The sequence below is a fragment of the Hyaena hyaena genome, unplaced genomic scaffold (genome assembly GCF_003009895.1).
Source record: "Hyaena hyaena isolate Hyena2069 unplaced genomic scaffold, ASM300989v1 scaffold_888, whole genome shotgun sequence".
Taxonomy (NCBI): Eukaryota; Metazoa; Chordata; class Mammalia; order Carnivora; family Hyaenidae; genus Hyaena; species Hyaena hyaena.
Window position 1 is genome coordinate 45131 of NW_024081521.1, and position 15296 is coordinate 60426.

Here is a 15296-nt window from a genome sequence, read left to right on the forward strand (position 1 = left end):
TGGTTTTGATTTGTATTTCCCTGATGAGGAGGGATGCTGAGCATCGTTTCATGTGTCTGTTGGCCATCTGGATGTCCTCTTTGGAGAAGTGTCTGTTCATGTCTTCTGCCCATTTCTTCACTGGGTTGTTTGTTTTTCGGGTGTGGAGTTTGGTGAGTTCCTTATAGAATTTGGAAATTAACCCTTTACCTGATATGTCATTTGCAACTATCTTTTCCCATTCCATCGGTTGTCTATTAGTTTTGTGGATTGTCTCCTTTGCCTTGCAGAAGCCTTTAATCTTGATGAGATCCCAATCGTTTATTTTTGCTCTTGATTCTTTTGCTTTTGGGGATGTGGCAAGTAAGAAATTGCTGCGGTGGAGGTCAAGGAGTTTGCTTCCTGCTTTCTCCTCTAGGGTTTTGATGGTTTCCTATGTCACGTTCAGGTCCTTTATCCATTTTGAGTTTCTTTTTGTGTATGGTGTGAGAAAATGATCTAGTTTCATTCTTCTGCATGTTGCTGTCCAGCTCTCCCAGCACCATCTGTTAAAGAGGCTGTCTTTTTTCCATTGGATACTCTTTCCTGCTTTGTCAAAGATTAGTTGGCTGTATACTTTTGGGTCCACTTCTGAGTTCTCAATTCTGTTCCATTGGTCTATGTGTCTGTTTTTGTGCCAATACCATACTGTCTTGAGGATGACAGCTTTGTAGTAGAGGCTAAAGTCTGGGATGGTGATACCTCCCGTTTTGGTTTTATTCTTCCATATTGCTTTGGCTATTCGGGGTCTTTTGTGGTTCCATACAAATTTTAGGATAGTTTGTTCTAGTTTTGAGAAGAATGCTGGAGCAATTTTGACTGGGATTGCATTGAATGTGTAGATTGCTTTGGGTAGTAATGACATTTTAACTATATTTTTTTTTTCCTGACCCATGAGCATGGAATGTCTTTCTATTTCTTTGTGTCTTCTTCACTTTCCTTCATAAGCTTTCTATAGTTTTCATCATTTAGATCTCCTATATCTTTGGTTAGGTTTATTTCTAGGTATTTTATGGTTTTTTGTGCAATTGTGAATGGGATCAGTTTCTTGATTTCTCTTTCTGTTGCTTCATTGTTGGTGTATAAGAATGCAACCGATTTCTGCAGGTTGATTTTGTACCCTGCAACTTTGCTGAATTCTTGAATCAGTTCTAGTAGGCTTCTGGTGGAATCTGTCGGGTTTTCTATGTAGGGTATCATGTCGTCTGCAAAGAGTGAAAGTTTGACTTCCTCTTTGCCAATTCTGATGCCTTTGATTTCCTTTTGTTGTCTGATGGCTGATGCTAGGACTTCCTGCACTTTGTTAAACAACAATGGTGAGAGTGGACATACCTGTCGTGTTCCTGATCTCAGGGGGAAAGCTCTCAGTTTTTCCCCATTGAGGATGATGTTAGCTGAGGGCTTCTCATAGATGGCTTTTATGATGTTTACGTAAGTTCCTTCTATCCCAACTTTCTCGAGGGTCTTTATTAAGAAGGGATTCTGGGGGCGCCTGGGTGGCTCAGTCGGTTGGGTGTCCGGCTTCGGCTCAGGTCATGATCTCACGGTTCGTGTGTTTGCGCTCCGCATCAGGCTGTGTGCTGACAACTGGCTCGGAGCCTGGAAGCTGCTTCGGATTCTGTGTCTCCCTATCTCTCTGACCCTCCTCTGCACATGCTGTCTGTATCTCTCTCTCAATAATGAATAAAATATTTAAAAAAAAAAGGGGGTGCTGTATTTTGTCAAATGCTTTTTCTGCATCTATTGACAGGATCATATGTTTTTTATCTTTACTTTTATTAATGCGATGTATCACATTGATTGATTTGCGAATATTGAACCAGCCCTGTAACCCAGGAATGAATCCCACTTGATTATGGTGGATAATTCTTTTTATGTGCTGTTGGATTCCATTTGCAAGTATCTTGTTGAGGATTTTTGCATCTGTATTCATCAAGGATATTGGCCTGTAGTTTTCTTTTTTTGCTGGATCTCTGTCTGGCCTGGGAATCAGAGTGATGCTGGCTTCATAAAATGAGTCCGGGAGTTTTCCTTCGATTTCTATTTTTTTGGAATAGCTTGAGAAGAATTGATATTAATTCTGTTTTAAACATCTGGTAGAATTCTCCAGGGAAGCCATCAGGTCCAGGGCTCTTATTTGTTGGGAGATTTTTGATCACTGATTCGATTTCTTCACTAGTTATGGGTCTGTTCAGATTTTCTGTCTCTTCCCGTGTGAGTTTTAGTAGTGAGTGTGTGTTTAAGAATTTGTCCATTCTTCTAAGTTGTCCAATTTGTTGGCATATAATTTGTCATAGTATTCCCTGATAATTGCCTGTATTTCTGAGGGGTTGGTTGTAATAAGTCCATTTTCATTCATGATTTTGTCTATTTGGGTGCTCTCTCTTTTCTTTTTGAGAAGCCTGGCTAGAGGTTTGTCAATTTTGTTTATTCTTTCAAAAAACCAACTCTTGGTCTCATTAATCTGTTCAATTGTTTCTTTGGTCTATATGTTTTTTATTTCTGCTCTGAATTTTACTATTTCTCTTCTTCTACTGAGTTTGGGTTGCTCTTGTTGCTCTGCCTCTATTTCCTTTAGGTGAGCTGTTAGGTTTTGCACTTGCGCTTTTTCTAATTTCTTGAAATAGGCCTGGAGTGCAATGTACTTTCCTCTTAGGACTGCCTTTGCTGCATCCCATAGAGTTTGGATTGTTGTCTTTTCATTTTCATTTGTTTCCACATATTTTTTAATTTCTTCTCTAATTGCCTGATTGGCTCATTCATTCTTTAGTAGGGCGTTCTTTAACCTCCATGTATTTGGAGGTTTTCCACACTTCTTACTGTGATTGATTTCAAGTTTCAAAGCATTATGATCTGGCAGCGTGCATGGTATGGTCTCAATTCTTTTATATTTATTGAGGGCTGCTTTATGTCCCAGTATGTGATCTATCTTGGAGAATGTGCCATGCGCACTTGAGAAGAAAGTGAATTCCCTGGCCTCAGGATGTAGAGTTCTGAATATATCTGTCAGATCCATCTGGCCCAATGTGTCATTCAAGTCCATTGTTTCTTTAGTGATTTTCTGTCAGGTTAATCTATCCATTGCTGTAAGTAGAGTATTGAAGTCCCCTACTATTAGCACATTCTTATCCATAAGATTGTTTCTGTTTGTGATGAATTGTTTTAATATTTAGGTGCTTCCATATTCAGTGTGTAGACATTTATAATTGTTAGTTCTTCCTTACCGATAGACCCTGTAATTATTATATAATGCCCTTCTTTATCCCTTGTTATTGTCTTTAATTTAAAGTCCAGTTTGTCCGATATAAGTATAGCTACTCCAGCTTTTTTTTTACTTCCCTTAACATGATAGATATTTCTCCATCCCCTTGCTTTTAATCTGAAGGTATCATCCAGTCTAAAATGTGTTTCTATTGTAGACAGCAAATAGATGGATTTTGGTTTTTTATCCATTCTGCTACCCTATGTCTTTTGATTGGAGCATTCAGCCCATTTACATTCAGTGTTATTATTGAAATATGTGGGTTTAGACTCAATGTGTCCTTTGTGGGATTCATGCTCATGGTGATGTCTCTGGTATCTTGCATTCCTTGCAACACTTCCCTCAGAGAGTCCCCCTCAGGATTTCTTGTAGGGCTGGTTTAGTGGTGTCAAATTCTTTCAATTTTTGTTTATTTGGAAAGACTTTTATCTCTCCTTCTATTCTGAGTGACAGGCTTGCTGGATAGAGGCTTCTTGGCTGCATATTTTTTCCATTCATCACATTGAAGATTTTCTGCCATTCCTTTCTGGCCTGACAAGTTTCATTAGATAGGTCTGTCACTACTGATAGGTTTCCCTTGGTATGTTAGAGCCCTTTTCTCCCTAGCTGCTTTCAAAATTCTCTTTGTCCTTGTATTTTGCCAGTTTCACTATGATATGTCATGCAGATGATCAATTCAAGTTACGTCTGAGGGGAGTTCTCTGTGCCTCTTGAATTTCAACTTCTACTTCCTCTCCAGGTTGGGGAAGTTTTCTGCTATAATTTGTTCCAGGATTCCTTCAGCACCTTTCCCTCTCTCTTCCTCTTCTGGGATTCCTATGATACGGATATTGTTCCGTTTGATTGTATCGCTGAGCTCTCGAACTCTTCTTTCATGTTCCTGGATCAGTTTATCTCCTTTTTCTCAGTTTCTTCTTTTTCCATAATATTGTCTTCTAAATCACTTATTCTCCTTTCTACCTCTTCTGTCTGTGCCTGGATGCCTCCAGTTTATTATGTATCTCATTTATCCCATTTTTTAATTCACCATAACTATTTTTAAGCTCCATATTGTTTGTAGCCATAGTTTCTCTGATGTCCTCCATGCTTTTTTAAAGCCCGGTGATTAATTTTATGATTATTGTTCTAAATTCTTTTTCAGTTATGTTGCTTACATCTGTTTTGAGAAACATTGTTTCTCTAGCTGTCATTTCTTCCTGGAGTTTCTTTGGAGGAGAGTTCTTCTGTTTCGTCATTTTGGTTAGCTTTCTATCTCTTGTTAATTTTAAAAGCTTGTTGTACACACGGCCCCTGTGAGTTCTGCTGTATTAGAGAGGGCTCTTTTGACTGTTCAGGGCTTGTCTGTTCAGGAAGTGTTCTTTGGATGGTGTCTCTTGGTTTCTCTTGTGGAGCGTTTGGTTATTTTGTTTCCCTACTGGTTGGTAGTGGTATTTGGGACTCTCCACCATGTGTAGTTTGGCTTGTTTCTTGAGGCAGCCCTGGAAAAAGAAAACAGACAACCACAGAGGGAACACAGGTACACAAATGCACAGACAAAACCAGTAAACACGCAAACCCAGGCTCAGATAAAAGCAGCTATAACAACAACAAAACAGCTATCTGGAGGGGATGGGTGTCCTTTAGTATAGGCAGGTCTTGTCTCACTGTGTCCGCTGGCCTCCCTGAGGCCCCTCCTTGGTGGTTGTGTGGAGAAGAATGGCGTCACCCCAGTCCCTTCTCAGCCAAGCGTTGCAAATCACTTTTTCAGTCCGATGTAGTGGCTGAGGATGTAGCCAAGGTGGGCTGAGTTCTATGTCCCACACGCCGCCTGTTTCCAGGTCCCAGTCCACGGGCTTTGTTTATACAGCTGGAAACAGTCCCATAGGAAGCTGCTTTCCTGTTGCCTGGGGGTTGAGTGCGGGGTGGGAGAAGTGTCGCAGCCTCAGATCTACCGGCGTCAAGCATGGATACAACCCGAGTGCTTTCGGGGAACGTAGCAACTTCAGGTCCATAGAGTCCGTGTTGCTGCAGTGCACTGCCGCCGCTTCAGCAGACCGCTATCTCGCGCAGCTGTCGCTTTACTGGGCGCCAGCACCGCTTCACCGGGTCGCCACCGCCGCTGCCGCCTCAGCAGGCCTCTGTTGCGCGCGCCGCTGCCACTTCACCCAGCGCCTTTCGCCTCCGCAGGCGTCGCTGCCGATTCACCCGGCTGCAGCCGCCATGGATGGTGACGGGCACACGGCAGTTCAGTTTTTCCTGTTGCCTTCTGGGACCAGGGCACCTAGTTTAAAGTCAACACCCCAGCCATAGCTAAAAAAACACTGTCTTTCCAAGCTGAAAGACAGCTTTTCTCTTCTCCAGGGATGGTTCCATGAGCAATCTCAGCTTTTCTTTCCTTTCCCCTGGACTCGTGGCAGCTCGCCCCCAGCTGCACGCAAGCCAGGTTCCCTCCCCTCCCTCCGTATCTCTGGGTCCGTCCAGCTTTTATCTTCCCCAGTTCGCACTCACGCATTTATGAGGTTTCCTTCCCAGTGTACCCTGTCTCCTTCTCCTCCCAAACTCCTGTAGCTCAGTGTCCTACGACTTCAGGCCTTCTCTGTTTGAGAGATGGGTGCAGGCGAAATGTACGGAGCTCCCTACTTCTCTGCCATCTTGCGTCCTCCTGGAGTTAGAATTTTCTGACCAAATACTTTGCCAATTTCAGGACACTAAATGCAGCTGAGATGCAGGTTAATTAAATTCTAACACCTCATGGCCTTTGAGAAAGTGAAGCTTTGCGTGGGGAAGCAATTATAAGAATCAGCCAAGAGCAAACCCCAGCTCCTAAGATCTGGGCTATATTAACCCTGTGTGGTTGAATGGTTTCTTGCAGGTCATCTCTACTCTACTATGGAACCCATCCAGTGATGTTTTATTTTCATTATGGTAATTTTCAGGTCTGTAATTTCCATTTTTCTTTTTTATGAATCTATTTATTTTCTGAGATTTTTGGTTTTTTTCATTTGAGCAAGATAATTTTTTAAACTGATTTATGTACCATTTCAATGATGGCTGCTTCAAAATCCATATTAGATAATCCCACATCTGATTCTTGATGTTAGTGTCTGTCACTTGTCTTCTCTCATTCAAGTTGTGATTTGCTTACTGGAAATTTTAGATATGAGATTCTGGATACATGAGAAATAAAAATACATATGTACAAAAGTAACTTGTACATGAAGATTTATAAGTGCTTTATTCATAATAGTCCAAAAATTAAAATCACAAGATGTTTCCCATTGGGATAAGGATAATCAAACTTGGTATATTCATATAATGGAAAAATAATTAGCAATAAAGATAAGTTATAGATATATCTTGCAAATGGATGCATCTCAGAAATATTATATTGAGTGAAAGAAGGCAGAGAAGTGTACATACTGTATGATTCCATTTATATAAGGTTCAAGAACAAAATAAACTAGTATATGGTAATAAAAATTAGAAACATGGGTGGCTATGGGGAGAAGAGTTGACTAAAATGGGCATGAAGGATCTTTCTGGAGTGATGAAAATGTTCTAAATTTTTATGGAGATGCCAGTTGCTTGAGTGTACAGATTTGTCAAAACTCACTGACTTACACACCTTAGTTCTATGCATTTCATTGCAGGTAAATTTTCCCTCAATTAAAAAAAAACTATAAAAATAAATAACTGCTATACTGGGAAAACAATTTTATTTTTTAAATTCTTATGTAAAAGAATACTTTGTAATTCATAAAAGCATTCTGTCAGGAATAAATTTCTCTGTTCCTTAGCATGGGGATTCCCCCCTGGGCATTAATACCAGAAATCTAACAAGTAAGCAATGTAGAACATGATGCTGTCTCAATCTCCAACTCCCTGCCACTCCCTCCTGTTGTACCTACTTCTGGATTTTTCCATAACTTCTTTAATAAATCTATAAGTGGCTTCTGGGTGGCTCAGTTGGTTAAGTGTCTGACTTAGGCTCAGGTCATGATCTCATAGTTTGTGAGTTGGAGTCCTTCATCAGACTGCTCTCAGCACAGAGCCTGCTCTGGATCTTCTGTCTCCCTCTCTCTCTGCCCCTCCTCCACTTACACTCTCACTCTCTCTTTCTCTCAAAGATAAATAAACATTAAAATAAGAAACTATAAAATAGCAGTAATGAGGTCATAGTGGTGGCATTATGTATGTAATGGCAATGCAAGTTCATTTGATTACTAAACAAAAAAAACAGTGTAATAAATGAATACTATTGGGTGAATACAAATAGGCCACTAAAGACAACAGACTTCCTTAGGCCAAATGCAGTCTTTTATAACATGCTAAAATAGTGTTGAGTAGAAAATGATACTTGTGTGTACAAAAAGAATATATCATCAAAAAGACAAAGAAGAGTGATTGAGTTCATCTTACTTTTCCTACTGAAGCGCTGTCCCTTTCTGCCTGGGTGAACAGTGCCAACCAGAAGTAAAACAAATAACACTTCAGTCTATGGTGCGTCTGTCAGCACCCCTCAAGAATCCCTCTGCTATTCCTGACCAATTATAACTTTATTCTGTGGCCTAATCTTCCTCACCCAAGATAGAGGTCAAGGGTAGATTTTGGACCCTCTACCTATTCACACAGTAGCTTGTGCTCTGCATTGTTATCTCAAACATTATCATTTATTGTTAATCATATTCAGTTTCAAGAAATAAATTGACTTCCTAAGGAGGTAATACAGGATATTTAAAATGAAAACATCATGGGCAGCGTTCCACAATGCAATTGCAATAATCATTTATAGTAATAAATCTTATGTAAAGACAGTCACTATAATAAATCCAGATATTGGATCTATTATTGCTGTCATGATTACAGAATTAAGAAATAAAAGGTATGTTGAATTATCTGAAGAAAATCATTCTTGTGCAAATAACAACAGCTGTTCAAATTTCTAAATTGCTGAAATCCTTAAGCCATAGCTCACCGTCTTCGTATGAATATACCTTTGTTTTAATGATTCTTTTCTCAGCATGGCTGACAATTTATTTCATTTACAAGATCGGGCACACAGATGACCATGATTGATAAAATTTATATTGCAGAGTAAGCCAAGAAAAATTTTCATTTAACTTAAAAACAGGACACTAAAGAAGAGATAAGTAAATAGACCTACACTTTGGTCTCTTCATGCTGGCTTCATAAAGAGCTTCAAGGAAAGGTATAACCAGATTCTTCCAGTAAACCCATCTTGCACAAATCTTGTGGGCATCCTAGGCTTACTAAGCATGTTACCTGTCTTTGTGCAAAAAATATATTATTACCCCCACAAATTATGCCAAGTTTACTGTGTACTGATAATGTACCATTTAATATGGGAAGCTTCACCCAAGCCAGCAGCTATTTGGAGATGGGATAACCTTCAAAATGGCAAATCTCTTTTGTCTGAAGCTAGTCTACATTCCAGTGATAGTTCTACTTCCTCTGGATGGAGAGTTCAATCTTAGAACCAGAAAAATAAATAATGAAAGAATAGTTTATTGTTGGAGTTTGACGCCCTCAATACTCACAATCTGCTCCACAATCACTGGAGAGAGCCACTGTAACTCCATTAGTAGGAAAGCAGATTGGTGTTGAAGTAAACAAATGTTCATCCTGCATAGTTGATTTGGAGAAGAAAAAATAACATTCTTCGGCTTTATGTACCAATCCTGCCACAAAGCATTTATTTTAATACACTTACTAGTCTTTATGTAAAATTGCTAATGCCAAAGCTTTTAACAGACAGACAGACAGACAGACACACACACACACACACACACACACAAATACATAGATAAGCAAGCAAACAAACAACTGAATAAGTGCAGTTTGAATTTGGAAGACCTTTTCTTGTTGTCACATATAAGAGTTATATCCCTATATTCATTTGAGTTTTAGCAAAAGAAAATGCTTGAGGCCTTCCCTAGAAACTACACTGACATTGATATTGTCAGTGTTAGTGTGTCTATGTTGGACCTGTGCCCAACTAAGACCTCCAAAATGAGGAAGGGCAATATAATAATGCTTTCTAGTCATTACATCATCTCATCCTGATTTCTTAGTATCACTTTTCATTATATGTTTTCTCATGTTTATGTATTATCTGCCATTTACAATAGGGCAGACACTTCTATTTTTCACTATGATACAGTACTTAAAAGATTGCTGGCACATAAACACTCATTAAACATCTGTGAGAGGGAAGGGTTGACAGTGCTCAATCAGCTCTGAAAAGGAATGGATGTGGGTGGGTAAGGAGAAAGACAGTTATCTGTAACTGTGAGATAGAGAGAGCCCTTAGCCATCTATAATTTCCTAAATATAATATATTTATATTTTATATTTAATATACTGATGGAGGACACGACTGTTCATTCAAGTCCTTTGGCTGGGTTTACACAGAAGTCTAGTGAGATGTTGTTTTAGTGTAAGTTCTTCTCCCTGAATTCAGTTCATACTTTTTCAAATCCAAGTCTAATTTTTCTGGACAAGTAGAACTGAGAATGAGTACCTGAAACATAATAAATTCTTTAAGTGAATGCCAAACCTGAATAAGCAAGGACAACCAGCCAATCTTGAACATCCATGTGTACTAATAATGGCTGTAGCATTGTGTTAAAGCAATGTCAGGAAACCAGTTGCTTCTAAGTGGGTTGAATATAAGCCTAGTAAAAATAATTTAAAATCTTTTTTCTCTAAAAGCATAATGTAACAGTTAAGGACCTCCAGAAAAACAGACCTATATATACATGCACAAGACGATGTATGCATACATACTTATATATTTTAAGGGGTCTTTGACTGTAATTTTAATAGTTTAATTATGGCTTTTGATTAAAGTAAAAATTTTACCCAATTAAACACACGTACAAATACTAACATACAATCTGTTTTCAGAAACTGGATCTTAAAACCAAGGTAGTTCTTTGTTGATACAACATAGAATGTGATGGGGAAAGGGAGGAAGATGTAGCTTAAATGGCCATCTCAAGAAAAAGCTTGTAAGAACTAAAACTAAATTAGAACTAAATTAACTCTTAGATAGAAGCATAGGAGTAAATTTTCAAGGCCAAAAAGAAAAACCATACCCATTAGCAGATGCTCCTCATTCCTCCCTTCTTCCAGCATCTGGCAATCATGAATCTACTTTTGCCTCTATGGTTTTGCTTATCTGTGCATCAGCTCATGAGCATTTGAGTTGTTTCTACTTTTTAGCTACTATGAATACTGCAGCTATGACTGTGTACCAGTGTTTATGTCGACATACATTTTTAGTTTTCTTGGGTACATACCAAGGAATGGAATTTCGGGGTCATATGGTATCAAGTTTTAACATTTTGAGGAACTGCTAAACTATTCTCCTAAGTGGTTGGAACATTTAATGGTTCCACTGGTGATATATGAGAGTTCCAGTTTGCCATATCTCATCAACACTTGTTATTGTATCTTTTTGAATTTAGAGAAATTTTTAGCCATCCTAGTGAGTGTGAAGTAACATCTCATTGTGAGTTTGATTTACATTTTTCCCAGCAAATAATAATGTTCAGCACCTTTTCATGTGCTTAGTGGACATTGTAGATCTTATGTGGAGCAATGTCTTGAAATACTTTGCCCATTTTTAATTGGGTTGTCTTTTTATTGTAGAATTATAAATGTTCTTTGTGTATTCTTTTTTAAGGTATTTATTTATTTGTTTTGAGAGAGAGAGAGAGAGCAGGAGGAGCAGAGATAGAGAGAGAGAGAGAGAATCCACTGATAGTGCAGAGCTCTATGTGGGACTTGAATTCATGAACCAGGAGATCATAACCTGAGCTGAAGCCAAGAATCAGATGCTTAACCAACAGAGCCACCCCCAGTGTCTTTATGTATTCTTGACTTGAGTCCCCTATCAGACATATAATTCGCAAATATTCTCTCTCAGTCTGTATGTAGTCTTTTCACTTTCTTGATAGTATCCTTTGAGATACAATGTTTTTAATTACAGTGTGAATGGGTCAATGAAAACATATCCAGCATATCATGCACTTGTGAGCAAGAAAGCACCTGATGCAAAGGCTGACCAAGAAAAACTTGCTTTTACTCCTCTTCCTTTAATCAGCCTGATCCTGCATATTACATATGTGTGCTACTAGCTTGAAGCAATTTTTAATCCATTTATCATCTTTTGTCAGCTCTATAAAGTTGGCCTAGTAATTGGCCACACTGTGTTTGACACTTTTTATATAGCCAGCTTCTGGAAATAACATCTTACATATCAAGAAATGAATATATTCTCAGAAATTTCTAAACAACACCTTCATTGACTGAGATCCAAGTATAAGAACTTAGCTATTTTGGTTCTTTTTTTTTTTAATTTTTAAAAAATGCTTTATTTATTTCTGAGAGAGAGTGAGAGAGAGACAGCATGAGCAGGGGAGGGTCAGAGAGAGAGGGAGACACAGAATCTGAAGCAGGCTCCAGGCTCTGAACTAGTTGTCAGCACAGAGCCCAACGTGGGGCTCGAACCCACAAACCGTGAGATCATGACCTGAGCCGAAGTTGGACGCTTAACCAACTGAGCCACCTAGGTGCCCCTATTTTGGTTCTTCTTAAAAATTCAAAAAAAACAGGGATGCCTGGGTGGCTTGGTCAGTTAAGTGTCAGACTCTTGTTTTCATGGCCTTGAGATCAAGCCCCATGTTGGGCTCTGCACCGGGGATGGAACCTGCTTAAGATTCTCTCTCCCTCTGCTCCTAGCCCACTTACACACATGTGTTCTCTGTCTCTCAAAAAAAAACCCCACAAAAATCACAAAACATAAGCTACTTACTGTTGGGGGGATGAGGAGGAAAGGTATGGGCTATATCTCTATATGTAATTCTATATCATATAAAAATTAAAGTATTAGCATACTTCTTAGTATAGTGCTTCTAGACAGTGCCTGGCACATAGTAGACTCTCATGAATATGTTTGTTCTAGTGAATATGATTACATATACATTTGTTTGTATATATACTAGTAGTGGGAAACTTGTATACTATCCATGCCCCTTGAAAATATCATTGTGGGTATTTGGGGGATACTATATGATTTTAAAATTGATTGCAAAAATCCAATAAAAATAAAAATGAAAACTTAAATGTCTTTCAAGCAAAGTGTACTTTTATTTTCAAGCAAAGTATAATATATCCTATAATGAAAAACTGAATAAATTAAAATAATTTTAACATCAAATCCATGTTTATTTACTTCAAAACTTAATGATATTTTGTGAAATCAATAAGAAAGGTATGAAAATACTATAATAATCATAGGAAAATTTAAAGTAATCTTAGACCGGTAAGGCTTTTGTAAATATGGCATAAAATTCAGAAGCGTTAAATTTATTACATAAAAATTCAATGGTCTATATAAAATATATAGTTACTCCATGGAAAAGCCCAACATGAGCACTTCAAAAACATAAGTGACAAACTGGGGGAAATATTTGCAAATATTTTTAGAGACAAGGGATAATTTTCCTGTTATGTAAAGAACTTTGTAACAACAAGACATAAACAACCTACAAGAGGAAGATCAAAAGATATGTTATGTTTAAGGATGATAATATGCATATGCATTTTAAATATATGAAAATTTTTATTACATTAAGAGAAATGCAAGGGCCTCTGGATGTCTCAGTTGGTTAAGCATCCAATTTTTGGTTTTGGCTCAGGTCATGATCTCACAGTTTGTGAGATCGAGCCCTGTGTTGGGTTCTGCACTGACAACATGAAGCCTACTTGGAACTCTCTCTCTCCCTCTCTGTCTCTCTCTCTCTCTCTCTTTCTGCCCCTCCCCAGCTCTTGCTTTCTCTCTCTCTCTCTCAAAATAAATAAATAAATAAACATTTTAAAAAAAGAAATGCAAATAAGAACTATACTGAGATGCAATTTTTTTTTTTAGTTTGGCAAAAATGAAAATGTTTAAAAACACACTCATATATTAGTGACAGGGTGGAGAAGCAGAAATTCTCCAAAGATCATTGAAATTATATAAATTGTTAAACATTTCTGGAAAAAAATAATATTTATCAATATGATAATTATACCTGCCATTTGACCAAGCAATTTTGTTTCTAAAGAATTTATTTTACAGATATATTTTAGCCATATAAGAAATTACATATGTACAATATTTTATATTTTGGCATTGATTGTAATAATAAATGAATAAAAGCAACATACATATTTATTAATAGAGATTACTTAAATAAATTATAGTACATATATCCATACAATGATAATCAATGCAGCCATTAAGATGATTGAGGAAGTTCTTCATAAACTGTTCTGTAAAACTCTCTAAGATATATTGTTGGGTGGGAAAAAATCAAAGGCATAGAACAATACATATAGTATTCTGCCTCCGTATGTAAGTGTGTTAGGGTTAGGAGAAGAATACATATATGTATGCACAGAATATCACTGGGAGTGGTATAAGATATTCATAATATTTCTAAGGGAAATTATATATGTAGTTGAGAAAAGAGATTGGAATTTTAAACCATATGAATTCATTATATTTAATAATAAGCAAATAAAACTTAGCTACAGAAAAAGTTTACACAAGATTATGTGAACATTATGTGATTCCAACTTTTAGCAAACAAAATGAATAACAAAAATTAGCTAACTCTGTACCCTGAGAGGGCCTAGAAATGATGCCAATGGCAGAGAATATCCTCAATGCCCATATTTTGGGTTCTAAATACAATTCTCCAGTAAAAGAAACCAGTGTTGGCTTAGAAAAATGGCTCATTCTAGTACTGGGCCAGGAAAGATAAAAGACAAATGAAAATCATCTTGTAGTACCAGAAGTCCTCGAAAAGATGAAGGAATATGTTAAAGGAACACAGGATACAACTGGAAGAGCACCCAATGACCAAAACTGGAACAGTTTGAATAATGAAATAAATAATGTAATATTGGATTATAAAACAAGATGTAAAATGAACATCCATAAATCTGTACTGATATAAACAAATGACTGAATAAATAAGTAAATGGGGAAGAGATGGATCGTCCTTACAAAATAATTCCAAAATAGTAACTATAGATAACCCCTTCTCCAGGAGTGAAGCTTAATCCCACTCTGAGCCCAATGGTGGGCTAGAGTGAGTGACTCTTCTAAAAGAATAAAATGGGAAAAAGGGGAAATAACTTTCTAGTGGAAAAACCTGGCAAACACTACCTTAACCAAGTCATCAAGATTGACATCAGTGATGTCATGTAGATATGTACTCCGTCATGTCATATGTTGACAGAATATTTTCTATATTTGGTGTCTTTCCACAAATTTTTAACCCAAGTCCAATCATGAGAAAAGTATCAGACAAATACAGTTTAAAGGCCATTCAACTAGATAGTACTAACCCTCAACACTGTGAAAGTCATTAAAACAAGGAAAGACAAATTCACAGACTAGAGGAGTCTGGGAAACATGCAGTGTGGTACCTAGATGAGATCCTGAAACATAAAGTAGACATTAATGGAATATCTGGTAAAATCCAAATACATTCTGGAGTTCAGTTAATAGTCGTGGGCCAATTTCGTCATTTCAACTGGAAAAGAGGGCTCAGAGTTTTTAGTCTCTATATTTCAATAGTATTTTCTTGTCACAGTTGTGCCTGGGTAGAACAGGGAAAAAGACTCTGATATTAGCCTTCTCTTCTTATTGTCTTCTTTTTCTCCACTATTTTTACCAATTCTTTCATAGTGGTCTCCATAACTCGTTTCTCCAGATGAGATGAGATGAGAAATAAAGGACAGCATTGTTCAGAGTGGACAGTTGAGGCTGACTAAGAAATACATGGAGGAAAGAAACACCCTAATCAAACATAGTGAAATTTGGGCAGTTTCTTCACCATTGTTTCCTTCCCTGAACCATCTATTCATGGATAGATAGGCATGCATGTATAGATTAACTAATGAATGAGAAAACTGGAAAATGGCTAAAGTTTACTTTAAAGAAGCAGATCACATCTGT